General features: G+C 51.8%; 1 protein-coding gene across 8 annotated transcripts in view; it reads right to left on the bottom strand.

Annotated features, from left to right (window-relative positions):
* Positions 1–25015, bottom strand: part of ARHGAP39 (Rho GTPase activating protein 39) — a 170047-nt gene extending 145032 nt beyond the window's left edge. For 4 of the 8 annotated variants that reach the window (XM_055348586.2, XM_063709638.1, XM_055348585.2 and 1 more), the window contains exon 1: positions 24693–25015. The gene's annotated coding sequence lies outside the window, so the exon portion shown is untranslated. Of the gene's footprint in view, positions 1–9468; positions 9653–24692 lie in introns of those variants that run through there. The other 4 variants (XM_063709639.1, XM_055348589.1, XM_055348580.1 and 1 more) reach the window with 1 other exon arrangement.
* Between the last annotated feature and the right edge of the window lie 720 nt (positions 25016–25735).

Raw genomic sequence — 25735 nt, forward strand, 5'->3', positions numbered from 1 at the left:
CCAGAGTTGTTCCTTCCTCCCGTCAGGAGTTGTTCTTCCCTCCCAGTGGGTTCCTGGTCTTGCTGGCTTCAGGAGTGAAGCTGCAGACCTTCACGGTGAGTGTCACAGCTCATAAAGGTGGCACGGACCCAAAGAGTGAGCACCAGCAAGATTTAGTGCAAAGAGCAAAAGAATAAAGCTTCCACAGCATGGAAGGGGACCCCAGCGTGTTGCCACTGGGGGCTTGGGTGGCCTGCTTTTATTCCCTTATCTGGCTCCACCCACATCCCACCGATTGGTCCATTTTACAGAGAGCTGATTGGCCCATTTTACGGAGAGCTGATTGGTCCGTTTTGACAGGGTGCTGATGAGTATGTTTACAAACCTTCAGCTAAACACAGAGTGCTGATTGGTGCATTTACAATACTTTAGCTAGACACAAAAGTTCTCCAAGTCCCCACTAGATTAGCTAGACACAGAGCACTGATTGGTGCATTTACAAACCTTGAGTTAGACACAGGGTGCTGCTGACTGGTGCGTTTACAAACCTTGAGCTAGACACAGAGTGCTGATTGGTGCGTTTACAAACCTTTAGCTAGACACAGACTGCTGATTGGTGCGTTTACAAACCTTTAGCTAGACACAGACTGCCGATTGGTGTGTTTACAAACCTTTAGCTAGACAGAAAAGTTCTCCAAGTCCCCACCCGACCCAGAAGCCCAGCCGGCTTCACCTCTCAATGGTGTGACTTTACGGCACCTAGCCCGGGCATTCCGGCAGCCCAGAGGAAGTTCATCCCAGATCAAGCCCAGCAGGCGCCAGCCACAGCACCGGCTCCCGCCCACGCCTCTCCCTCCACACCTCCCTGCAAGCAGAGGGAACCGGCTCTGGCCTCGGCCAGCCCCAGAGAGAGGCCCCCACAGCGCAGCAGCTGGCTGAAGGGCTCCTCCAGCATGGCCAGAGCGGACGCCGAGGAGGCGCCGAGAGCAAGCGAGGGCTGCTAGCACGTTGTCACCTCTCACCTCCACGCCCAGCTAATTTTTATACTTTTAGTATAGACAGGGTTTCACCATGTTGGTCAGGATGGTCTCGATCTCTTGACCTCATGATCCGCCCGCCTCGGCCTCCCAAAGTGCTGGGATTAGAGGCCTGAGCCACCATGCCTGGCCTGCATATTTTTAAGGTTCACACATGTTATAACATGAATCAGTAACTCACTTCCTTTTATTGCCAAATAATATTCCATTGCAGGAATGGACCACATTGTGTTTATCCGTTCATCCGTTGATGGACATTTAGGTTGTCTCCACTTTCTGGCCGTTGTGAACACTCATGGACAAGCTTCTGCGTGGACGTGTATATTTCCAGTCACTCAACCAAAAGAACACACAAAAGGTGAACCAGTTTCCAACTGAGACACTCATTTAATTTGACCTACTATATTATTTAAAATATAGAGAGATAATTAGGAGAAATAAATGACCAAAGGAAGTGCAGAAATAAAGACACTAAGAGACAAGAGCAAACCCTGATGTGATGGAATAAACGGTGATTGAAGAAAGAGATGCTATTTCTAGGATGGGTCCTACAGGTACATTTGCAAAACACTGTGCCCATAGCCTTGCTGGTAACTGCACGAAAATTCCACAGCGCCTCCATACAGCCAAATACAGTGCGGCCATGGAAAGAATATACTGGAAAATGTACTGATATGGAAAGATCTCTCAAACATAGTTGAAAAATGCAAGGTTCAGAAACTTTTTAAAAAGAAAAGGGTAAGGAAAAAAAAGAATACATACACTTGTTTGCTTGCAAAGTTACAAAGTATCTCTAGAAGGATACACAAGAAGCTGGTCCAGCAAAGCTTCCAGGGGAACCAGGTTCCAGGGTAGAGACTAGGAGGCTTCACTGAGCTCCCTTTGTACTTTTGAACCACGTATATTATCTGCTCAAAAATGTTAAACAAAATTGAAACTTTCTAGGAAGCAAAAATAAAGAGAATCTGTGAGAATCAAGACATTTACACTTAGGAAAGCAAGTTACAAGAGAGGCCCAGGAAGATGGAAGCAGCCGACGTGGGAAATGTGTCAAGGAGTCCCTCCCCCTGCTGCGCCAGCCATTCTCTGAGGGCAACTCCCATCCTAAACCCAATCATCTTTACTGAAGCCAGTGCTCAAAGAAAATGTTGCAATCTGCAGCAAGACATTCAGAACACAAACAGCCAAGTGCCATGGCTCATGTCTACAATCCTGGCACTTTCGGAGGCCGAGGTGGGAGGATCACTTGAGCCCAGGAGATGGAGGCTGCAGTGAGCTGTGATCATACCACTGCACTCCAGCCTGGGCAACCCACCCTGACTCTCTCTCTAAAAAAAAAAAAAGAAAATACAAATGTATCTGTTGCCCTCAAGGACTTCCCAGTCTAGAGGGGAGAAAATATTATGTGATTGTGCAGTGACCAAAAGCACCACCTAGAGCACTACGAGAGGGCGTGGAGCACCTGAGGACAAGGCAGCAATCCAGGAGGCGCTCCCACGGACATTACCTGAGTCTGAGTCAAAGGGCTGAAGGAACCAGTGAGCTTGGCTTAGTTTTGGAAGGAGGGACGCCAAGAAAGACTTGGCCCATGACCACGTGGCAGTTTTTCTGGAGAGCAGAGTAGGTTGGGGTCACGCAGCGCTGTGGAGCATGGTCCAGGAGGCACTGGGGAGCCAGGAAGGAGAGCCAGGCAGCAGAGTCACTCGCCTAGACGCTCTGAGCCTGGCGCCATCCTGTGCACTGTAGGATTTCAACAGCATCCCTGGCCTCCACAAATCCTTGGCCATCCCCTCCTAGTTGGGACAACCAAAAATGTCTCCAAATATTGCCAAATGTGGCAGGAGGGCGGGGAGTGGTGTCAGAATCACCCCTGGGGAGATCACTGCCCTGTTTATATCATCTGAGCAGCTATGTGGCAGAGACAGGGGAGTGGCTCAAAGCTGGGGCAGGAGAGCCCCAGGAGGTACAGCCTAGTGCAGGAGGGACATGGTGCGGGTCCCACTCAGGCAGGGGTTCTGATCACTGTTCAGGGGGAACTAGCAAGAGGACCTGGAGCCGAACCACATGGCAGCTGAGAGGAGGACCCAGCATGCCAAACTTCTAGGTGGTGACCAAGCAGATGAAGGTCCCAAAGCCCCAAAGGGTTGAGGCCAGAAGTGAATGTGGGTGCTGAGTCTGAGCCGCCTCAGGGGCTCTCGCGCATGGTGGCCGGCTCCAGCGTCCAGCATCTGCGGCTGAGGGGAGACATCCAGCTGCACCTTCAGTCATGGTGAGATGGCCCAGACAGCAGGTACGGGCTCCTTAGCTCTATTCAGCACAGCGTCCAAGCAGGGGCTCACCCTTCCCCATAAGAAGGCTGTGCGTCACACCCTGCTTTGGTCCGTGGACCCTGAGATGCCAGTCCAGGATGGTGCTGGAAAAGACACTAGGTTTCTGCCACTCTCTTGCCATAAAAACAGCATGTGCCACATAAGGCCTGGTCCTGGGTCTGGAAATGAAGACTCTTGGAAAAGAGTCACAAGCAAACGAAACGCGAGCAGGAATCAGCCTCTGCTGCTGTGAGCACTGCAGTGCTGGGGTTGCTACTGCGACTCGCTCTGGAGAAAGCTGTCCAGTAAACTCCTGGATTTGGATTTCTTCCTTCACCAACCCATCCTACAGAACATTGCCAATTAAATCTCCCTAAACCATTAATCAGGACATCCCCTGCTCACAAAGCTGCCTGCGGTGGCTCCCGGTTAGCTAGAAAATTAAAATCTAGGCCGGGCGCGGTGTCTCACGCCTGTAATCCCAGCACTTTGGGAGGCCAAGGCGGGCGGATCATGAGGTCAGCAGATCGAGACCATCCTGGCTAACACGGTGAAATCCCGTGTCTACTAAAAACACAAAAAATTAGCCGGGCGTGGTGGTAGGCACCTGTAGTCCCAGCTACTTGGGAGGCTGAGGCAGGAGAATGGCATGAACCCAGGATGCGGAGCTTGCAGTGAGTCGAGATCGCGCCGCTGCACTCCAGCCTGGAGGACAGAGCAAGACTCCATCTCAAAAACAAAAAGAAAATTAAAATCTAAAGCCTTTAACTGGAATTCAAAGACCTTCTTATTATGACCCTTATCTCCCATTATTCCTTACACAACCTTCAAACCGCTAGAAACCACACATAACCAACCTTCTCACCTTTGCTCCCAAAATGTGAACATACTTCTGTCTGCAGTGCTATGTCCCTACTCTTCCCTCTTCATATCCCACTGAGTACGGTTCAGCTAGAACACCACCTCGTCTTGAAGCCTCCCTTCACTGCTGCAGCCCCCTGCAATTATCTCCCCCTTAAACTTCTAAAGCAAACTTTTCTGTAAATGGCCCAGATAACAAAGGGTTTAGGCTTTGCGGGCCGCACAGCCTCTGCACAAGGAGTCAGTTCAGCCAGAGCGGCCATGGACAATACAGAAAATACAGAAATAAGCAGGCGCGGCTGTTGAATAAAACCTCATTTACAAAAACACGCAGAGGAGTCTGCCAGGGGGGCTGCAGTGTACTGACCCCCGGTCTGGAGCATGGGTTAGGCCTTTAATCACAGAAGGACTCATATCTGTAGCAGATTTTTTCTTTTTAAGCTCCCTGAAAGCATGTCTGTGGCACTACAATGTACGTACAACTGAGCATAAATTAGATGTTCGATTTTAAAACTACAAAACAATACTTGGAAAACACTTGCATAAAAAAATTGAAAAAAAATTATTAATGCTAAATATTATGGTTTTCCCACAGAAATCCAAAAACTCAAAAGAAAAGGAGGGGAAAGCCACACCAAATGTTGCACCAAGAAAAATTCCACCCAATGGATCATAATAGCGGCCACTAATCTCTTTTCCCAATACACGAACTGTGTCAAAGACTGGTACGAGTTTCATAACAAGATTATCAATGGAGCGGGGTGCCATTTCATGTTAACAAAACTCACAGATGTATGATAATAAAATTACTTTGTCACCATCACATTTCAGGGGGTTAGCAGGATGGCAGGCACCAGTGACCAACACGAGTTTTAGGGAAGACTACCCCTGCAAAATCCTGGTCTCAGGTGTCTTGATACCAAACACAGCAGAAGTGGCAGAGGAGTTGGCGTGCAGACCAGCTGAGGAGGAGGACCACAGCAGGTGGAAACAGTGTGGCCAGGGTATGGAAGTCAGGGTCAGACTCAACCTCAGGGCACAGCAAAGACTTGTCAGATAAACTTGGGAACAAGTCTAAGTGGCAGATGAAAGACACAACGAGGCAAGCACAGTGGCAGCAGAGACAGCCAGTGTCAGAGGGTAAGGATTTCACTTGTTGAAGCAAGAAAGGTAACAAGAAGGGACAGGAGACAGGCCAGGCAGGGTAGTCCAGCTCTGCGAGGGAGTCTGTCCAGCTCTGCGACGGAGTCTGCTCCACAGGCTGAACACCAGAGTCTGCTCTTTTGAGCCATGCCTTGTGGTGTCTTTACAGGACACCTGCAAAGCTAACTGTGAGACGGATCGCATAAGGTCTATGACGCAGGACCTTGAGTCAACGAAGAGGCACAGCAGAGGGGCTTTGCTAGTAGAAGTAGGTGTTTCAATATAAGAGCGTATTTCATGGACTTTTTTTCAACAGCACCAAAGAAGCCAGTACAAGCCTACCAGGAGGCTGCATTCTCTGAACTACTGTTGATAAATTGTTCAAGGACATGCCAACTCTCCATGTAGCATGCAGCTTCCACAGCCCATCCCAGCAGAGAGGTAGGAGACAAAGCTGGGATGGGCATTTAAAAATCTATCTTAGGCTATTTGTGTTACCACTATCTAAACATTAAATATTCTCACCTTAAAGGTCACAAATCTCAAAACACTCTACTAAAGGTGGAAGGGTTTTCCCTAATCTTTGTGTCACACAATATAAAGGTGATGAGATGCGATTTTCTAAGGTAAAGCTAAGATACAGAGGGAAGAGGTGACCAGACTTGAGGAGGACTATCTCCTTGAGAAATATGGGGAATCTTTCCACTATGTTCTGAAACAAGTTAAATCTTACTTCTCGGCCGGGTGCGGTGTCTCACGCCTGTAATCCCAGCACTTTGGGAGGCCGAGGCGGCTGGATCACGAGGTCAGGAGATCGAGACCATCTTGGCTAACGCGGTGAAACCCCGTCTCTACTAAAAATACAAAAAACTTAGCCGGGCGAGGTGGCGGGAGCCTGTAGTCCCAGCCACTCGGGAGGCTGAGGCAGGAGAATGGCATGAACCTGGGAGGCGGAACTTACAGCGAGCCGAGATCGCGCCACTGCACTCCAGCCTGGGCAACAGAGCAAGACTCTGTCTCAAAAATTAAAAATAAAAAATTCTTACTTCTCACAACAGCTTAGCAGGCAGAATGTTACACTGCTGGTGATTCCACCTTCTCACTTTCTGTTATGTCCTCCCTGTCACTTAATGTTTATTTTAATAAATCACCTTTTCCGTTGCAAGGATAATACTGAGAAGTATAACAACAATGGCAGGCTGGGCGCAGTGACTCATGCCTGTAATCCCAATACTTTGGGAAGCCAAGGCAAGTGGATCACCTGAGCTCAGGAGTTTTGAGACCAATCTGGGTGACATGGCAAAACACATCTCTACAAACAAAACCGAACAAAAAAATTAGCCAGGTGTGGTGACACACACCTGTAATCCCAGCTACTTGGGAGGCTAAGGTGGGAGGATGCCTTGAGCCCAGGAGGTCGAGGCTGCAGTGAGCCATGATCGCACCACTGCACTCCAGCCTGGCCAGCAGAGTGAGACCCTGTCTCAAAAACAAGCAAAAACTGGCTGGGCACGGTGGCTCACACCTATAATCCCAGCACTTTGGGAGGCCGAGGCGGGCGGATCATGAGGTTAGGAGATCAAGACTATCCTGGCTAACATGGTGAAACCCCGTCTCTACTAAAAATACAAAAAATTAGCCAGGCGTGGTGACAGGAGCCTGTAGTCCCAGCTACTCAGGAGGCTGAGGCAGGAGAATGGCGTGAACCCAGGAGGCAGAGCTTGCAGTGAGCCGAGATTGTGCCACTGCACTGCAGCCTGGGCGACAGAGCGAGACTCTGTCTCAAAAATTAAAAATAAAAATAAAATAAAATAAAATATTCTTTTTTTTTTTTTTTTTTGAGACATAGTCTCGCTCTGTCACCCAGGCAGGAGTGCAGTGGCACAATCTCGGCTCACTGCAAGCTCCGCCTCCTGGGTTCAAGCGATTCTCTGTCTCAGCCTCCCAAGTAGCTGGGACTACAGGCGTGAGCCACCACACCCAGCTAATTTTTGTATTTTTAGTAGAGACGGGGTTTCACCATGTTGGTTAGGCTGATCTTGAACTCCTGACCTCAAGCGATCTGCTCGCCCCAGCTTCCCAAAGTGCTGGCATTACAGGCGTGAGCCACCGCACCTGGCCATTTTTCTCTAAGAACGTCTTAAAACAATCTTATATAATAATTCATCTAAGTATGTGAGGCTTGTCTCTCTTTTACCTTTATAAACATGTGTTCATCCAAATATGACCTCAGCTTTCTTGTGTGAGAAACCAGCGCCACAGACTTCCAGCTTAATGTAAACTTACATTACATTGGCAGTGCTAGAGAAACTGAAGACCCACTGACCCAGCACATGCACCCCGGAAGCACCAGATCTTGGCAGTAATAACCATTCCTAACTTTCTAAAACACAGTGTGCCACGAACAAAGTGTTTCACAAGTCTTAATTCACTGAGTCCTCACAACCCTATGAGGCCAATATTATTAGTGTTCCCATTTTACAGATGAGAAGTCAAAGGCACAGAGACCTTGCCGAAGACCACAAAGCCAGTAAACAGAAGAGTCGCGACTCAGAGGCGGGCAGCCTGGCTCCAGAACCCGCCCTCCTGTCCACTCTGCTCCCCGGCCTCTCAGCAAGACAGCTGGCTAGACCAAGTGCAGGGAGCGAGGCGCCACCCCCATTCATTCACTCCAAGCATTTATGGCTACAGAGCCTGCGCCCAGGGCGGTTTATGGAATGAGTCTCCTCGATTTACAGCCACACCTCCTAGCAAATCGCCTTTCCCTCCCCCGGCGCGAGAATCGCACCTTGCTCCTTGTGGATCGGGCGCCGCCGACGGAACCACCTGCTGTCTATAGAGGGCACCTAGGACGCAGCGTCCAATTCCCCTCACTGGCTTCAAAAGACAAATCTCCGTATTGTTGTACCAGGAGGCACGAGAAGCCTCACCACTGTAGGTTTTTCAGCAGAGGTCACTGGAGGTCTGGTTAAACCCGTACAGCACTGAGGGGGAGGGGGCCCGGCTGCGTTTCCGAAGCTGCGCAGCGCCCACAGCAGCTGCTGGTGGGAAGCGGCTCGGAACACACCCACAGCTGCCAAGGAGCCGGCTGCACGTTTTAAAATAAAAAACGTCCTGGGCCCCAAAATGCACAGCCTGCCTCGCTCGCCGCCCTGGGCACGGAACGCCGCCTCCACCCACAGCACTCCAGCAACTGGGAAGCAACCGAGGGAATTCCAGCTCGGGGGGCAACGGGGAGGGGAAGGCTCCGAGCGCCGGAGCCCCAGCCCGCGCCTGCCGCAGAGGCGAGGCCGCAGAGCCCACCCGCAGGCGGCCATGACCCCACCTGGAGACGCCCATGTCCGCTCCCTGCGCCACGGGGACAAAGCCCGAGGCTGCACCGCAGCGCACCGCAGCCCTGCACCCGGGCCGCCCTTCAGGACGCGGGCACCAGCCCCGACCGGCGGGCATCCACCTTGTCCCCACTCCGACGGCGCCCGGGAATGCGGCCGGTGCCCCGAGCTCAGGCTGGGCACACGTGCACCCACACCCACCACGGGCGGGGTCCCCTCACACCCCCTCGGGCAGGGGCACACTCACACCCATCTAGGGCCGGGCACACTCACACCCCCCTCGGGCAGGAGCACACTCACACCCCCCCCGGGGCCGGACACACCCACACTCCCCTCGGGCCGGGCACACTCATACCCACCGTGGACAGTGGCACACTCACACTCACTCTGGACAGGGGCACACCCACACCCACATTGGGGCCGGGCACACTCACACCCACCTAGGGCAGGGACACAACTCACCCTGGACAGGGTACAGTCACACCCACTTCGGGCCAGGCACACGCGCACTCACCTACTCTCACACTCCCAGCCCGGCCCGTCGGCGCGCACCCGGACCCCGCGCGGCCTTGGCCCCTCGAGCCTCCGCGACCCCCACCCGGCCGGGCTCCGCACACCCACGCCCCCTCCCTCCACGGCCCAGTCACAGCCCCTCCCGCCGCTGCAGTCGCCGCGGGCCTGGATTCCTTGCGCTGCCGGGCCTGGAGCCTCCGCCGAGGCTGGGCCAGGACCACGGGGACCGCAGCGCCGGCCCCTCCGCCATCTTCCTGGCCCGCGCCGCCCACCGCCCGTTGCCCGCGCTCTCACCGGCCGGCTGCGCGCGGGCCGCGCCGCCACAGTCCCTCATCCCGGCCCGCGCTCCCCGGCCTCTCTGCTGCTCCGCCGCTCCTGCCGCGGCAGCCCGTGCTGTTGGCGTCCTCCGCCGCCGCCGCCGGCCCAGTGCGCGGCGGCCGCGCGTCCTCCCGTCACCAAGCGCAACCCCCCGCCTCCGGCTCCGCCCCCGCGGCGGTCACCACCCGTCGCCAGGGGGCACTGCCTCGCGAGGCCGCATCACGCATGCGCTGGCGCGCGGCATGCCGGGAGCCGGAGTCCCGCGGAGGGCGCGCGCGGCATGCTGGGAGCCGCCTGGCCCCGCCCCGTCGCCGCGCCAGAGGCCTCCCGCGCGGACCTACCCTGTGAGTTAGCGGTGTCTTCCCGTCTCTTTCGGTGCAGAGCAGTTACCATCTGACACGTCTCGGTGTGGTTTGGTGTAATTTTGCCCTCTCAAACCACGTTGGGCTTCCCGAGTCTGAGATTTCACTTTTCTTCGACTCTAGAAATACAGCCATTCTTCTCAAAACGTGGGCTGCCCTGTTCCTCAGTCCTTGTGGCGGGCTCGTGTCTTTTCACCTCCTGTTATTCTCACCTTTTTAGTCCTGTCACTTTTACTCGGTAATTCACTCAGCTGCAGCTCGACTAGTGCTCTATTCGGCGTTTTCTAATCTGCATTCAGCCTGGTTTTCTAGATTCTCTTAGTGCCAGGTGCGTTTCTGGAAATTAAATCTGACGGGCATTTCTGGAGAAACGGAGGCTAAACAGCCTGAAGCTTCGATAGTAGAAGACAGGGGCGCACACCCTTCAGTCCTGGACATTCCCTGGGTCCTCAACCGTGAGAAGCCGCAAAGGGCTGAAAGGCCCCCGTCAAAAGTCATCCGTGGAGCTCCACCTCCTGCCCTGCAGCTCACTCGCCTTGCAGGGACTCTCCCGCCTCAGGAGATCTCCCGTCGGGCTGTCTCGCCGCCTGCGCTTCCCTGTTGGGCCGTCGTCACACTTCACTCTTATACACAGGGCTCTGCTTTTTCGCCTCCCGCTCCCTCTCCACTGTATTCACTTAGAAAACCCAACTGGGCGAGCCCAACCCTTCTCCTCCATGACTGCTGAAGAAAATCACACCTCCAGGCTGACTGCCTTCACCTTAAGCTTGTGACAACACACTAGCAGTGAGCACTTCCCACCCCCGTGACCACACACTGGGGCGACCAGTTCCCACCCCCGTGACCACACACTGGCGGTGACCAGTTCCCACCCCCGTGACCACACACTGGGGCGACCAGTTCCCACCCCCGTGACCACACACTGGGGCGACCAGTTCCCACCCCCGTGACCACACACTGGCGGTGACCAGTTCCCACCCCCGTGACCACACACTGGCGGTGACCAGTTCCCACCCCCGTGACCACACGCTGGGACGACCAGTTCCCACCCCCGTGACCACACGCTGGGACGACCAGTTCCCACCCCCGTGACCACACACTGGCGGCGAGCACTTCCCACCCCCATGACCACACACTGGCGGTGACCAGTTCCCACCTCCGTGACCACACATTTACAGTGAGCACTTCCCACCCCTGTGACCATTTACAGTGAGCACTTCCCACCCCCATGACCACACATTTACAGTGAGCATTTCCCACCCTGGTGACCACACACTTAACTAATTAAAAATATACAAAATATTTATAGAGGACATTTAACTCTTTTTTTTTTTTTTGAGATGGAGTCTTGCTGTGTCACCTAGGCTGGAGTACAGTGGCACCATCTTGGCTCATTGCAACCTCTGCCTTCTGGGTTCAAGCAATTCTCCTGCCTCAACCTCTTGAGTAGTTGGGATTACAGGTGCCCACCACAACTCCTAGCTAATTTTTTGTATTTTTAGTAGAAATAGGGTTTCACCGTGTTGGCCAGGCTCCTCTCGAACTCCTGACCTCAAGTGATTCACCCACCTCAGCCTCCCAAAGTGTTGGGATTACAGGTGTGAGCCACCACACCTGGCCAAGGACACTTAATTCTTTAAGGACTTAAAAAGAAAATCTAAAGTCCCCACTAATGGAGGGGGACCTGTGTGGTGGCTCACAGCTGTAATCCCATCGCTTTTCCAGGCTAAGGTGGAGGAACACTTGAGATCAGGAATTCAAGACCAGCCTGGGCTGCATAAGGCAACCCCGTGTCTACAAAAAGAAATTTTAAATTAGCCAGGCGTAGTCAAGAGGCTGAGGTGTGAGGATCACTTGAGCCTGGGAAGGTCGAGGCTGTGGTGAGCTGTGATCACACCACTGCACTCCAGCCTGGGCAACAGAGCGAGACCCTGTCTCAGAAAGTAAAACAATAATAAATAAATGGAGGAACATAGCACGCTCGTGGACCAGGTGGTATAACATAGTAAAGATGTCGAGTCTTCCTAAAGTTATATAGAAATCCAAAATGTTAATAATCTTAATTCCAGCAAGATTTTTTGAGGACTATAACAACATATTTTAAAAATTGCACAAAATAATGTAGATCTAAAAATAGCACGTCCAATTGTGAAGGAGGACATGAAGGGGGACAGACCCTGCCAGAGATTAAGGTCTGCTCCTGAGCCGGGGTGTTTCACAGGCCCAGAAACACGCAAGGGAATGGAGCAAAGAGTTTAATCACATCCACACATCAAAACCAACGAGAAAACGTCTATTGTTTAATAGAGCCTCTGTTTGTGAGCTACAGGGAGAAAAACGAACTTGGATCCCTGGGCCACACCAGGGTATTTACACATCCGTGTTCCTCTCCTAGGGAGGTGCCCAGGGCTCACCTGGCGCATCACAGGGTGCCTGCAAGTTTGACTTTTTTTTCTACAAGTATTTAACTAGAAGTAAGTTTGACTTTTTAAGAAGCCATCACACCACTCCCAGCAGCTCTCGCGAGTTACAGCTTCTCTGCGTTCTCACTAACGTTAACCTGCTGTGGCCAGTCTTCTGGTTTTCTTTTTGTTTTTTGTTTGTATTTAAAATACATAACATAAAATTTACCATCTTAACCATCTTTTTTTTTTTTTTGAGAAGGAGTCTCACTCTGCCTCCCAGGCTGGAGTGCAATGGCGTGATCTTGGCTCACTGCAACTTCTGCCTCCCAGGTTCAAGCGATTCTCCTGCCTCAGCCTCCCGAGTAGCTGGGACTACAGACGCCCACCACCACACCCGGCTAATTTTTGTATTTTTAGTAACATGGGGTTTCACCATGTTGGTTGGCCAGGCTGGTCTTGAGCCCCTGACTTCAAATGATCTGCCCACCTCGGCCTCCCAAAGTGCTGGGATTACAGTCGTGAGCCACCACACCTGACTAATTTTTTTTTTTTTGGTGACAGAGTGTTTTGCTCTTGTCACCCAGGCTGGAGTGCAATGGCGTGATCTCAGCTCACCGCAACTTCCGCCTCCCGGGTTCAAGCAATTCTCCTGCCTCAGCCTCCCGAGTAGCTGGGATTACAGGCATGTGCCACCATGCCCAGCTAATTTTTTATATTTTTAGTAGGGATGGCGTGTCACCATGTTGGCCAGTCTGGTCTCAAACGCCCGACCTCAGGTGATCTGCCCGCCTCAGCCTCCCAAAGTGCTGGGATTACAGGCGTGAGCCACCGCACCAGGCCTATTTTTAATTTTTTGAGAAACCACCAAACTCTTTCACAGCAATTGTACCATTTTGTTATTTATTTATTTTTAAGATGGAGTTTCACTCTTGTCGCCCAGGCTAGAGTGCAATGGCATGATCTCAGCTCACTGCAGCCTCTGCCTCCCCAGTAGCTAAGATTCAAGCGATTCTCCTGCTTCAGCCTCCCCAGAAGCTGAGATTACAGGCGCCTGCCACCATGCCCAGATAATTTTTGTATTTTTAGTAGAGATGGGTTTTCACCATGTTGGCCAAGCTGGTCTTGAACTCCTGACCTCCCACCCACGTTGGCCTCCCAAAGTGTTGGGATTACAGGCGTGAGCCACTGCAAAATTGTACCATTTTACATTCCCACCGACAGTGCATAAGGGCTCCAATTTCTCCATATCCTCTCCAACACTTGTTAATTTCTGTTTTTTTTTTACAGTAGTCATCCTAATGGATGTGAGGCGATATCTAATTGTGATTTTGATTTCCATTACCCTAATGATTAGCGATGTTGAACAACTTTTCATGTACTTATTTGCTCTACTTATATTTTCTTTTATAATGTGTCTGTTCACATCTTTTGCCTGCTTTTTTTTTTTTTTTCCTTGAGACAGGGTCTTGCTCTGTTGCCCAGGCTGGAGTGCAGTGGTATAATCTCAGCTCACTACAGCCTGGACCTCCTTGGCTCTGGTGATCCTCCTGCCTCAGCCTCCCAAGTAGCTGGAACTACAGGCACACACCACCACACCCAGCTGATTTTTTTTTTTTTTTTTTTTTTTTGTAGTTTTGTAGAGACGGGGTTTCGTCATGTTGCCTAAGCTGGTCTTGAACTCCTGGGCTCAAGTGATATGCCTGCCTCAGCCTCCCAAAGTGCTGGGATTACAGGCATGAGCCACCTTGCCCGGCCCTTTTGTCCATTTAAAAAAATTGAGTTTCTGGGCTGGGCGCTTTGGGGCTCCTCAAAGCAGACTGAGCCACTCTGCTGGGATGGCACTGGAGACACAGCACCTGCCACTCGGCTTCTTTCTTGGCAGCTCTTCTCCCCAAGTCTCACATCCTTGCTCCCCAGGTGACCATCCAGTGTGCACACCTTGGCTCAGGACACTTCCTCAACTAGTGACCGTGTCTGGGGAAACAGGATTGATTTGCAGGCACAGCTGGCTCAGGAAGCCCCACAGACAGCTGCTTGGAGCCCTTTCCTCAAGTGGATCCAGGAGAGAGCTGGCTTTGAGGGCCTGGTGGGCCATCCATGATGTCTGCCCTGTGTCTGCTGGAACCCAGCAGGATGTCCTGCTTGGACATCTGCACCTAAAATGCCAATGTCTTTGGTCTGGAATCATCTGATTGCAAGTGTGAGAAACAAACTCACCCGTCCAAACCCAAAGAATGGACTTAGAGACCCAGAGAACAGCGAAAGTGAGACTTTTAATGATGGCCTTGCAAGGTCGGGTGTCTAGTAGGCAGGCACACCCAGCACAGTCACAACAAGCAATTTATCCCCTAGTGTGCAGGTCCCTCCCCCAGTTCCTCATAGGCTGAGTACTAGGGGGTCACAGTCTTCCCGGACGTCACCTATTGGTTGTTGGGCAGAGGCTGTAGGTGTTTTTTTTAGGGTTGTCTTGCTACATTTTGTTGCAGCCCACAATGCATTGCAATCCTAGTCAGCTCGGGGGCTCTTTAGGAATTTGATTTATGACCTAAGTAGCTGGGAAGGCTGATAAGAACAGACAAAGCGAGCTATTTTGCAGGCTAGTAAACTTTCATCTCAGACTAAACTTCTTTGGATCGGGTGAGGGCAATTAAGCGGCGGGGTGGTGGGGAGGGGGACAAGAAGCAGGCATTGACTATGCAAGCAGGGGCCTAGTTTATCCTGTTTCTTCTGTAGTTTGCTGTCCTAAACCGATTCAAGGCACTTTGTCTTGGAAATGGACCACCGTATACATTATTTCCTTCACAAGTAGAAGCTACACAGGCTCCTAAAACTGAAGAGGACTCACTGGAAGCCATGGAAGCTTCTTACAAGCAGATGGCATGAGGCTGACAAAGGGCCGGGAAAGGGCTGGCACTGTTCTCTCCCCACAGCCTTTGGCTTCCCTGCTGTCTCTCCCCACCACTTCCCTCTTTCTGTCTCTGTCTCTTTCCCCCTCCCTCTCTCTGTCTCCTTCCCTCCCTCCCTCCCTGCCCTCATCTGGCTATTCTGCTTTCCATGCAGGGGCTCCCCAATGCCCCGCCCCAGCTCTGTGGGGTCTCTTGGCACCAACCCTGGCACTAAATGGGATGTGTGTTACTAGCCTAAGGAGGAGTGGGGGTGGGATCTGTCTCTGCTGGAGACAGACATCAGCCCCTCAGCTGTGCACCCACAATCATCTGGTCCAGTCAGCATGGCCTGGGGCAGCCCCAGGAAAGCACATGGACCAAAGCAGGTCTCACAGTGAAGCGATTACTTGCTTAACTATAAATCCTCCTCAAAGACATTCCCAGTTGCTGCTCCTAGACACGACATCAGCGACCACTGAAAAAGGTGCTCATTGGGGGCTGTGGACCGGCTTGCTCTTCACACAGGGACTGTGTGGCTCAGGGTTGGGCCTGCAATCCACCGCACCACTAACGCTCCACTTGGCCCCCATAAGCCATGGATGGCTTGGACTAGCTAAACCATCATAAAAACACTAGGAAGAGAAGAAAATGTGTATTGTAAAATTCTTTTTTTTTTTTTTTTTTTTTGGTGAGACGGAGATTTACTCTTGTCCCCCAGGCTGGAGTGCAATGGCGTGATCTCGGCTCACCACATCCTCTGCCTCCCGGGTTCAAGCGATTCTCCTACCTCAGCCTCCCGAGTAGCTGGGATTACAGGCATGTGCCAGCATGCCTGGCTAATTTTGTATTTTTGGTAGAGATGGGGTTTCACTGTGTTGCCCAGGCTGATCTCAAACTCCTGACCTCAGGTGATCCACCTGCCTCAGCCTCCCAAAGTGCTGGGATTACAGGCGTGAGCCACTGCGCCCGGCCTTTTTTTTTTTTTTTTTTTTTTTTTTTTTATTGAGACGGAGCCTTGCTCTGTCACCCAGGCTGGAGTGCAATGGCACTGTCTCGGCTCACTGCAACCTCCGCCTCCCGGGTTCAAGCGATTCTCCTGCCTCAGCCTCCCAAGTAGCTGGGATTACAGGCATGTGCCACCATGCCCAGCTGATTTTTGTATTTTTAGTAGAGGTGAGGTTTCGCCATGTTGGCCAGGCTGGTCTCGAACTCCTGACCTTGTGATCCTCCCACCTCGGCCTCCCAAAGTGCTGGGATTACAGGCGTGAGCCACCGCGCCCGGCAGTAAAATTCTTTTTTGTTTTTTTTTGTTTGTTTTTGAGATGGAGTGTTGCTCTGTCGCCCAGGCTGGAGTGCAGTGGCGTGATCTCGGCTCACTGCAAGCTCCGCCTCCCGGGTTCATGCCATTCTCCTGCCTCAGCCTCCCTAGTAGCTGGGACTACAGGCGCCCGCTGCCACCCCTGGCTAATTTTTTATATTGTTAGTAGAGACGGGGTTTCACCGTGTTAGCCAGGATCGTCTGGATCTCCTGACCTCGTGATCCACCCGCCTCGGCCTCCCAGAGTGCTGGGATTACAGGCATGAGCCACCATGCCCAGCCGCCTGGCCGTAAAATTCTTTGAGAGATTTGTTTCCCAATGAAAGCAGGTTTTGTTCTGGTTTTAGTTATTAAACAAATACTGATCACACACTGGTTTAGGCATCAGGGGTACAGCACTAAATGGAAAAGGAATGTCCCTGCCCTCCACGAGTTTACATTTAGAAAGTCTGTGGGAAAGACAAATAACTAAGCCTGTCACACAGTGCTGCCATATGGAGCCAAGTGCAGTGGGGACAAGTCAAGCAAAGGGGGGAGGGAGACGGGGAGGCTGCAGAGAGGAGGTCTTTGTAGACAACAGAAGAGAGGGAAGGGCTGAGCCAAGCAAATAGCGAGGGCAAAGGAGAAAGGCAGTACAAAGGCCCTGAGGCAGGAATGTGACCGGAGGCCTACCAAGAGGAGAAAGAGCAGACTCCACGTTCAGAGAGAAGGGGATGGCGAGGGTCTGGGGACCTGAGTGAGTGGAGGGGTGGGGTGACGGGACTTGTGTTTTAAAGGAAATATTCTGGTTGTTGTGAGGAATAGGCTGCATGGGGCAGGGGCCGGGTGGTGGCAAGCTTGGGGGAGCAGCAAGAGCTGGAGCCAAAAGGAGGCCAGCCTTGGTGGTGCAGCAGTGTAGGTGGCAGGGAGTGGGGTCTGCAGGGTCACCAAGAGGTTGGGTAATGAACGTTCACTGTTTCCATTTTCCCCGCTGCATGTGCATCCCTGGGCCCTAGCCTATGCACTGGCTCCCGTTTCCATGGATGTCCCAGAGTGGAACGGCTCAGCCCAAGGACAGGTGCATTTGTGAATTTCAGAAATGCTCCTAGATTTCTTTGTAAAGTGCCTGTGAAAATGTACCTTGCCACCAGCTGTGTGTGTTAACGCCGTTCCCCCACTACATGAGTCAGCTTTCGCCGAGTTGTGCGGCAGTAACAACTCCCAGATCTCTGGCTTTTAACATTGGAGTTTCAGGCCTTCTTTGTGTTATGCACCTGCTCTTTAAAGATCTTCATGCTGGTGTCAGCGCCATACAGTATCTGTCCTGGACAAGCTGTTTTCATGGCAGTGCGGCAAAAGCCATGCTGGAATCTTATGATAACATTTCAGGCTGCTGAAAGGTGGCAGCTGTTTCATTGATCAAAGCAACATCATCAGTACAGGGGGGCCTTCTCCTTCCATAAGGAGGGACACTGCAAGTCTCATGGGTGGGCAGGGATGTCGTAAGCAGGAGTTATTGCAACAGAGTACAATCGATCAGCACCAAGTGCTATTGCTTTTTACATTTTTGCCAATGTCATGAGTGAGAAGTGATTGTTCACACATGAGTTTTAAGTTGCCCATTGATTAGTGAGGTTGAGCATCTTTTTCATGTTTATTGGCCATTTGGATTGTACCATCTATCAATCTATCATCCATTCTTTTATTTATTTATTTATTTTTGAGACGGAGTCTCCCTCTGTGGCCCAGGCTGAAGTGCAGTTGCGCGATCTCAGCTTACTGCAAGCTCCGCCTCCCGAGTTCACGCCATTCTCCTGCCTCAGCCTCCCGAGTAGCTGGGACTACAGGTGCCCGCCACCACGCCCGGCTAATTTTTTTATATTTTTAGTAGAGATGGGGTTTCACTGTGTTAGCCAGGATGGTCTCAATCTCCTGACCTCCTGATCCGCCCGCCTCGGCCTCCCAAAGTGCTGGGATTACAGGCGTGAGCCATTGCACCCGGCCCATCCATTCATTTTAAAATCTATCTTTCTATTGTATTTTTGAACTTTTAAAAATTAAATTTGGTGCAGTGTGGTGGCTGACATCTGTAATCCTAGCACTTTGGGAGGCCAAGGCGGGTGGATCGCCAGGTCAGAAGATTAAGACCATCCTGGCCAACATGGTGAAACCCCGTCTCTACTAAAAATACAAAAATTAGCCAGGCGTGGTGGTGTGCATCTGTAACCCCAGCTACTCGGGAGGCAGAAGCAGGAGAATCGCTTGAAACTGGAAGGTGGAGGTTGCAGTGAGCTGAGATCATGCCATTGCACTCCAGCCTGAGCAAAAGGGTGAAACTCCATCTCAAAAAAAAAAAAAAGAAAAGAAAAAAGAAAGAAAAGAAAAGAAAGGCCGGGCTTGGTGGCTCACGCCTGTAATCCCAGCACTTTGGGAGGCCGAGGCGGGTGGATCATGAGGTCAGGAGATCGAGACCATCCTGGCTAACACGGTGAAACCCCGTCTCTACTAAAAATACAAAAATAAAATTAGCCGGGCGTGGTGGCGGGCGCCTGTAGTCCCAGCTACTCGGGAGACTGAGGCAGCAGAATGGCGTGAACCCGGGAGGCGGAGCTTGCAGTGAGCCGAGATGGCGCCAGTGCACTCCAGCCTGGGCGACAGAGCGAGACTCCATCAAAAAAAAAAAAAAAATTAAATGTTTAGGAGCACTTTGTATATTATAAATAAGAGAAATAATAATGATAGGTAACAACAGCACCAACTACACCAAGCATTGTTGTTCTAAGCATTTTTCTTTCTTTTTTTTTTTTGGGGGGGGGACGGAACCTTGCTCTGTCACCCAGGCTGGAGTACAATGGTGTGATCTCGGCTCATTGCAACCTCCACCTCCCGGGTTCAAGTGATTCTCCTGCCTCATCCACCCTAGTAGCTGGGACTACAGCTGCGTGCCAATACGCCCGGCTAATTTTTTGCATTTTAAGTAGAGACGGGGTTTCACCGTGTTAGCCAGGTTGGTTGTGAACTCCTGATCTCATGATCTGCCTGCCTCGGCCTCCCAAAGTGCTGGGATTACAGGTGTGAACCACTGCGCCTGGCCATTCTAAGCACTTTCTATACACCATTAATTCATTTGATCCTCACCACGACCCTGTTTCATTGACAAGGACACCGAGGCCCAGGGACTGTCTCTTCTAGGTGACTCCTGAAAATGTGACAGGAGAGCCAGACACTGCATGTACTGTTGTACTTGAGCGAGTTAGAGAAAACGCCACACTTTGAGACGAATTAAGAGTCTGTTTATTTAGCCAGCGGCCAAGAGACGGCTAACGCTCAAAGTTCTCTCGGCCTTGAAGAAGGGGCTAGATTTTCCTTTATACTTTGGTTTAGAAAGGGGAGGGGGGTCTAGTTAAAACAATTTTACAGAAATAACGTAGGCAAAAAAGTTAAAAGGATAAATGGTTACAGGAAAGTAAACAGTTCTAGGTGCAGGGGCTTTAAGACGATTACAAGGTGATAGACGCGGGTCGTTGGGCGTTATCAATCGGAAAATTCCTGGGAACTGCGGATATCGCTCGCCACAGTATCTTATCAGTTAATTGCATTCTTGGATGTGCTGGGAGTCAGCTTGCACAAGTTAAGTCCTTGAGGAAGGGGCTGCCAGTGAAAGAGCCGAGATGGAGTCTGTCTGGCTCTTAGCTAAGGGAGAATCAATTCAGGTGGAACCAAGGCTAGGTGATTAAAGGAAAGAGGGAGAGTCTAAAAACAGGGTTAGTGAAAACAAGGTTGGGGATTACAGTACTAAGCACTGGGCCACATGCTGCCTCCACTTTGCTCTGCCGCATGTCTTCATACTTTTCTTGCCCCAGTTAAATTTTTTTTTTTAAGACAGTCTTGCTCTGTCACCCAGGCTGGAGTGCAGTGGCACAATCTCAGCTGACTGCAACCTCCGCCTCCTGGGTTCAAGTGATTCTCATGCCTTAGCCTCCCGAGTCGTTAGGATGACAAGTACGTACGACCACACTTGGTTAATTTTTGTATTTTTAGTAGAGACGGGGTTTCGCCACATTGCCCAGGCTGGTCTTGAACTCCTGACCTCAAGTGATCCACCTGCCTTGGCCTCCCAAAGTGCTGGGATTACAGGGTGAGCCACCGCACCTGGCCGTGCCCCAGTTAAAATTTGTCTATCAATTTCATTTAAGGGATCTTTTGTCATACAAGTGTTTTTCATTTTATTAAATAAATATGCCTAATCTGTTTTTTATAGCTTCTGAGTTGCCCGTCACGGTTACAAAGGATTCTGCTGATCTATCTTGCACATATGATGTCCTAAATTTTCACTAAGATTTTTATTGCTCTGAGTTTTAAAAAAATTTTATTGTGGTAAAATTCATATAACATAAAATTTACCATCTTAACCTATTTTAAGTGTACAGTTCAGTGATATTCAATACATTCACAATGTTGTGCACTCATCACCATCATCCATCTCCAGAACTCTTTAACTGTGTAAAACTAAAACTGTCCCCATTAAACACTAACTCCCCATTCTCCCCTCCCCTCAGTCCCTAGTAACCAACATTCTTTCTGTCTGTATGGATTTGAATGCTCTAGATACTGCACATAAGCAGAATTATACAGAATTTGTCGTGACTGGCTTATTTATTGCTCTGTTTTTAATTAAGGCTTTAAATACCTCTAGAAATATTTTCATATATGTTATGAGACAGAGGACAACTTTAATTTCTTCTAAATATATTAATGATCCTGGTCGGGCACAGTGGCTCATGCCTGTAATCCCAGCACTTTGGGAGGCCGAGGCAGGCGGATCACTTGAAGTCAGGAGTTTGAGACCTGCCTGACCAACATAGTGAAACCCCATCTCTACTGAAAATACAAAAAAAATTAGCCAGGCATGGTGGCATGCGCCTGTAGTTCCAGCTACTTGGGAGGCTGAGGCAGGAGGATCGCTTAAACCCAGGACCTGGAGGAGGTTGCAGTAAGCTGACATCGTGGCTTGGGTGACAGAGCAAGATCCCTCACAAAAAAAAAAAAAAAAGTAATAGCTTTAGCATATCGTTCTATAAATGATGCTTGTTCTTGGAGTTTATGGTTAATAATTTTTACCATATTTAAATCATTTTCATTTATTCCTATTTTCTTTGAAATTTTACTCAGAATGGCTCCAGAATTTTATTCAATGTTATTATTTAGCATGTGTGGATGGAATGCTGTTTTTTCTTTCTTTCTTTTTTTTTTTTGAGAAGGAGTTTCACTCTTGTTGCCCAGGCTGGAGTGCAATGGCATGATCTCAGCTCACTGAAACCTCCACCTCCCGAGTTCAGGCAATCCTCCTGCCTCAGCCTCCCATGCCCAGCTAATTTTTTTGTATTTTTAGTAGAGACAGGGTTTCACCATGTTGGCCAGGCTGGTCTCGAACTCCTGACCTCAGGTGATCTGCCTGCCTCGGCCTCCCAATGTGCTGGGATTACAGGTGTGGGCCACCGCACCCGGCCTGTTTTTTCTCTTTTAATTTGTTGAGCTAATGAATTGCAATGGTATGTAGGTATCCTTGTATTCCTGAAATAAACCATACTTGGCCATGGCATATTATTTTTTTGATATGCTGCTTGATTCTATTTGCTACTGTCTTATTTATAATTTGTTTTTCAATATTAAACATAGAGATCTGGGTCTATAGATTCTTTGAGCTCTATCATTTTGGCGTGTTAAGCTTCGCTATGGTTTGGGTGTTTGTCCTCCCAAACCTCATGCTGAGATTTGATCCCCAATGTTGGAGGTGGTACTTGGTAGGAGGTGTTTGGATTACGGGGGTGGATCCCTCATGAATGCGTGGTGCCCTCTTCATGGTAATAAGGGAGTTCTAGTTTTATGAATTCCCCCAAAAGCTGGTTGTTTAAACAAGCCTGGCCTCTACCCACTCTCTCTCTTGCCTTTTCTCTTGCTGTGTGATCTCTGCACACCAGCTCCCCTTCATCTTCCACCATAAGTGAAAGCAGCCTGAGGCCTCACCAGTAGATACTGGTGCCATGCTTCCTGCACAGCCTGCAGAACTGTAAGCCAAATAAACCTCCTTTCTTTATATTACCCAGTCTCAGGTATTCCCTTTATAGCAACATAGACTTAGACAAGCTTACAGACAGAAGGCTTCGTAAAGTGAACTGAGGTTTTTAATCTTTTTCTGTGGCTTGGAAGATTGTAATTGACTTTCAAATTATCTGATCTCTAAAGGTTGGTGAGAGCTCAGCTGTGATCTGGAGCCATCTAGAGCTTTCTTAATGGTAGCTTTTTTTTTTTTTTTTTTTTGAGACGGAGTCTTGCTTTGTCGCCCAGGCTGGAGTGCAGTGGCGCGATCTCGGCTCACTGCAAGCTCCACCTCCCGGGTTCACGCCATTCTCCTGCCTCAGCCTCCCGAGTAGCTGGGACTACAGGCGCCCACTACCACGCCCGGCTAATTTTTTGTATTTTTAGTAGAGACGGGGTTTCACCGTGTTAGCCAGGATGGTCTCGATCTCCTGACCTCGTGATCCGCCCGCCTCGGCCTCCCAAAGTGCTGGGATTACAGGCGTGAGCCACCGCGCCCGGCCCAATGGTAGCTTTTTAATCACCTCTCTAATCTCTTTTTTTGGCAATTAGTTAATTCAAGTTTTCTACTTTCGCTCAGCTTTAGTATTTTGCTAGGAACCTATCTGTTCCATCTATATTTTCTTGGCTTTTCCTGGCCTGCCTGGCACAGTCTGTACTGAGAGGACGAAGGCCTTTTCCATGAGTGTCCTTGGCTATGAGTGGGTCAGGGCATCTCCTTGTTGGCTTGGGTATCAGTGGGGAGTGGAATGAGGACACAGCTTCACCTCTAAGGACTCAGAAGCCTTCTTGCAAAGAGAAGGCCACCCGTCCCTTGGGGGGGTTGGGGGGTCCAAGATGTGAATAAACATGGAGTGTTCACACCATCCTATGGCCTGCAACCCCAGTGAGAAGACCCCAGCCGTGTTTCTCTTTGGAGTGGCCCATCCATAGCATTCTGCCTAAAAAAGCAGGGTCCTGGAGTTCCAGGGCTTCTCACTGCACAGGGCGCGGGACACACCTCTTGTCTCTTGGGAGGTACCTGGAGCCCAGCCCCTCAGGCGCTGGGCGATGCAGGGGGTGGGGACTGTAAGCCCTGGGAGATGGGGCAGTGAGGGGCGCTGTGAGGCAGGGTGGTGTGGGAACTGAAGGTGGGGGCGCTATGGAGGATGCGGGGTGGTGTGTTGTAGGGGAGGGCGGTGTGGGGGATGGGTGGGGCAGGGCAGTGGGGCGGGGCCTTGGGGCGGGCGCTGTGGGGCGGGGTGGTGTGGGGGGCTATGGGAAGGGGCACTCTGGGGAGCTGTGGGGTGGGGTGCTGTGGGGCACCTTGGGGCGGGCCGGTGTGGGGGTGCTGTGTGTGGGGCAATGTGGAGGGTCATAGGTTGGGGCCTTGAGGCGGGGGTGGGAGGCTGTGGGGTATTGTGGGGTGGGGCCTGGCGCTGTCAGGGGCTGTGGGGCTGAGGGACCCGAGGTCGAGGCCTTGTGAGGCGCTGTGGGAGGCTTAGGGGGCTGGTGGGCTGGGGGCGCGGAGGGGAGGCTGTGTGGGCGCTCGGCGGCAGGGCGGGGCGCGGTGCTGGTGGGCTACGGGACGGGAGGGTGGGACAGTCTGCGGACCATGGGGGGCTGGGTGGGCTGGATCAGTGCCCAAGTTGACTTCGCGTCACCAACTGGCATGAGGTTTGGGTAGGAAAGCGGGCTTCTCACAAGAATAAAATCCATCAAGGTCCTCTGTCTCCACTGGAGCCCCCAGTCACAGCGCCTTCCTCCGGGCTGGAACCTGTCGGGGGCCCCCAGCCTGTCCAGGGCCTCTGTCTTCCAGGAAAGAGAGAGCTGTGCCCAGAGAGGAGACAGAACTCTTTCTCCGTGAATCGCATCCTTTTCTGTGCGGGATGATTTACATTCTGGGAACAAACGGGGCCGTATCTCACAGTGCTGCAGGATGCCAGTGGTGCAAACAGTCGGCGACCCGGCCATTTCCCGAGGGTCTCAGGCGTCCCACCCAACGGCCGCTCCCCGTTCCCTATCCGTCACCTCCTCGTTCTCCTACGAAGGCGCGAACTTTCCAGACTCTCGCCGGTCCTCGACAGCACTCATTCAGTCTCCCCCCTGGAGATCCCAGGCCGTACTCCGGGACAGAAAAGAAGGCGGGTACGACCGCGGTGTCGGGTCCTACCTTAGCCGCTCCTTCTCCTGAGGCAGCCAGGCGGGAGAGAGGGGAACCACCGAGGCCTCGGTCTTCCCGCGTCCTAGAGCGGCCGGGCGAGTCTCACTTCCGGCCTGTGACCCGCTGACCTGTCCTTGTCCCACCAGTCGGGCGGTGAATTGGACTGACTGGTGACCCCTGGCACCAGGCTTCCCCATGGGCACCGGAGCAGACGGACAGGGGTGGGGTCCCGCGAGCGACACGGAACGGCCAGTGTGGCGGAGCGGACCCTGTGGAGGCGGGGTCACTGTGCTCCTGAGAAGGGTCCTCGGGGGTGGAGTCTATCAAGGTTGCGGGGGCGTGGTCACGGAGCGGAGCCAATAAAAGCGGGGCGTGCACGGCCGCGGGCCAGTGCCTATGAAGGGCGAGGGGTGTGGTCACAGGGCGGGATCTACGAAGGATGCAGGGGCGAGGCCGGGTCTCTGCAGGATGTCGGAGTCTATAAAGGCAAGGGGCGTGGTCCCTGGGTTGGGTGAGGGGTGTGGTCATGGGGGGCAGTTCTGTGTAGGGTGAGGAGCTTGTTCCCCGAATGAGGGTCTGTGAAGGGTGAGGGGCATGTTCCTGGGGTGGGGGTGTTTGTGAAGGATGAGGAGAGTTTTTCCGGCATGAGGGGCTGTGAAGGGTGGGGAGTGTTTTCCTGGCTTGAGGGTCTGTGAAGAGTGAGAGCCGTGTTGCCGGTGGTGCGGGTCTGTGAAGGGTGAGGGGCGAGTTCCCGGAATGAGGGTCTGTGAAGGGTGAGGGGCGTGTTCCCGGAATGAGGGTCTGTGAAGGGTGAGGGGTGTGTTCCTGGGGTGCAGGTGTTTGTGAAGGATGAGGGGCGTTTTTCCGGCATGAGGGGCTGTGAAGGATGAGGGGTGTTGTCCTGGCTTGAGGGTCTGTGAAGGGTGAGAGCCATGTTGCCGGTGGTGCGGGTCTGTGAAGGGTGAGGGGAGTGTTCCTGGAGCAGGATATGTGAAGGGTGAATGACGTGGTTTCGGGGTGAGGTTAGTGCAGGATGAAGGGAGTTGTCTAGG

This window comes from Gorilla gorilla, chromosome 7 (assembly GCF_029281585.2).
Source record: "Gorilla gorilla gorilla isolate KB3781 chromosome 7, NHGRI_mGorGor1-v2.1_pri, whole genome shotgun sequence".
NCBI lineage: Eukaryota > Metazoa > Chordata > Mammalia > Primates > Hominidae > Gorilla > Gorilla gorilla.